The sequence below is a fragment of the Suncus etruscus genome, chromosome 6 (assembly GCF_024139225.1).
Source record: "Suncus etruscus isolate mSunEtr1 chromosome 6, mSunEtr1.pri.cur, whole genome shotgun sequence".
Taxonomy (NCBI): domain Eukaryota; kingdom Metazoa; phylum Chordata; class Mammalia; order Eulipotyphla; family Soricidae; genus Suncus; species Suncus etruscus.
In genome coordinates this window covers 74,227,852-74,230,414 of record NC_064853.1, presented here as the reverse complement: position 1 = coordinate 74,230,414, position 2,563 = coordinate 74,227,852, and the positions used below count along the sequence as shown (strand labels likewise).

Genomic DNA, 2,563 nt, shown 5'->3' with positions numbered 1-2,563 from the left:
GATCAGACACTCTTGAAATTCATTTGGAACAATAAACACCCTCGAATAGCTAAAGCAATCATTGGGAAAAAGAATATGGGAGGAATTACTTTTCCCAACTTTAAACTGTACTACAAAGCAACAGTTATCAAAACAGCATGGTATTGGAATAAGGATAGGTCCTCAGATCAGTGGAATAGGCTTGAATACTCAGAAAATGTTCCCCAGACATACAACCATCTAATTTTTGATAAAGGAGCAGGAAATCCTAAATGGAGCAGGGAAAGCCTCTTCAACAAGTGGTGTTGGCACAATTGGATAGCCACTTGCAAAAAATTAAACTTAGACCCCCAGCTAACATCATGTACAAAAGTAAAATCCAAATGGATTAAAGACCTCGATATCAGACCCCAAACCATAAGATATATAGAACAGCACATAGGCAAAACACTACAGGACATTACAGGCATCTTCAAGGAGGAAACTGCACTCTCCAAGCAAGTGAAAGCAGAGATTAACAGATGGGAATATATTAAGCTGAGAAGCTTCTGCACCTCAAAGGAAATAGTGCCCAGGATACAAGAGCCACCCACTGAGTGGGAGAAACTATTCACCCAATACCCATCAGATAAGGGGCTAATCTCCAAAATATACAAGGCACTGACAGAACTTTACAAGAAAAAAACATCTAACCCCATCAAAAAATGGGGAGAAGAAATGAACAGACACTTTGACAAAGAAGAAATACGCATGGCCAAAAGACACATGAAAAAATGTTCCACATCACTAATCATCAGGGAGATGCAAATCAAAACAACGATGAGATACCACCTCACACCCCAGAGAATGGCACACATCACAAAGAATGAGAATAAACAGTGTTGGCGGGGATGTGGAGAGAAAGGAACTCTTATCCACTGCTGGTGGGAATGCTGTCTAGTTCAACCTTTATGGAAAGCGATATGGAGATTCCTCCAAAAACTGGAAATCGAGCTCCCATACGATCCAGCTATACCACTCCTAGGAATATACCCTAGGAACACAAAAATACAATACAAAAACCCCTTCCTTACACCTATATTCATTGCAGCTCTATTTACCATAGCAAGACTCTGGAAACAACCAAGATGCCCTTCAATAGACGAATGGCTAAAGAAACTGTGGTACATATACACAATGGAATATTATGCAGCTGTCAGGAGAGATGAAGTCATGAAATTTTCCTATACATGGATGTACATGGAATCTATTATGCTGAGTGAAATAAGTCAGAGAGAGAGAGAAAAACGCAGAATGGTCTCACTCATCTATGGGTTTTAAGAAAAATGAAAGACACCCTTGTAATAATAATTTTCAGACACAAAAGAGAAAAGAGCTGGAAGTTCCAGCTCACCTCAGGAAGCTCACCACAAAGAGTGATGAGTTTAGTTAGAGAAATAACTACATTTTGAACTGTCCTAATATTGAGAATGTATGAGGGAAATGTAGAGCCTGTTTAGGGTACAGGCGGGGGTTGGGTGGGGAGGAGGGAGATTTGGGACTTGGGTGATGGGAATGTTGCACTGGTGATGGGTGGTGTTCCTTTTATGACTGAAACCCAAACACAATCATGTATGTAATCAAGGTGTTTAAATAAAAAAAATTATGCATAAAAAAAAAAAAAAAAAAGAATTTTCACCCATGAATAGATGTTACATTTTATTAAATACTTTCAATCCATCATTTACATAGCAGCCTGATTTTTCTTCTTTAACCTGTCAATATTATGTTGATTAATCATTAATTACTGAACCTTTCTAATATCACTGAAATAAACCTGGTATATATATATATATAAATATATATATATATACACACACACACACACACATACACAATCTGTTCTCAGTATTCTGGATAGATTCTTGGAAACTGCTACTACATATGTGCTCGCTTCAGCAGCGCACTAAAATTGGAACGATACAGAGAAGATTAGCATGACCCCTGCGCAAAGATGATATGCAAATTCGTGAAGTGTTCCATATTTTTCATAGAAGAAAATAAAAGAAACCAAAGTATAATAAAATCATATATTAACTAATATAAACAAGGCATATTTATCACAATGAAATCTCACTAAACTTCTAGACAAAGATATTCAAATAATTATAATATTAGGCAATAATTATGTTTATTCCAACCTCTTATTTTCAACTTAGACTCACTGTTGGCCAGGTATATTGCAGAATCTCAGAATAACTTTCTATTTCAGGGTATACTCACACAGATAATTTAGGCATGACAATTAATCTAATGTGCTCATTTTCAGGATAAAATAGAAAAACCTTTGAGAGAATTCATGAAGATAGAGAGAAAATGTGCAATCTCTACACCAACAGTGATTTATCTGGGAATAACTTTTTCTCATTTATGTCATAGCAAAATGTCTCTGATTCAAACACATTGTTTTAATTGCTTCAAACATGTGATGTATTTTTCTTATAATTATATATTCTTATAATTTTCACATAATTATATGTTTATCTATATTCATATAATATATAAAATATAATTATAAGGAAAATAAGCAATATATAGGGAACTG

The 2,563-nt window shown here is 35.3% G+C and overlaps 1 non-coding gene across 1 annotated transcript; it reads left to right on the top strand.

Moving 5' to 3' along the window:
* Positions 1–1,904: 1,904 nt before the first annotated feature.
* LOC126013131 (U6 spliceosomal RNA) lies at positions 1,905–2,007 on the top strand. Its single transcript, XR_007497462.1, has one exon. It is a non-coding gene; the product is annotated as a U6 spliceosomal RNA (small nuclear RNA).
* Positions 2,008–2,563: the final 556 nt, after the last annotated feature.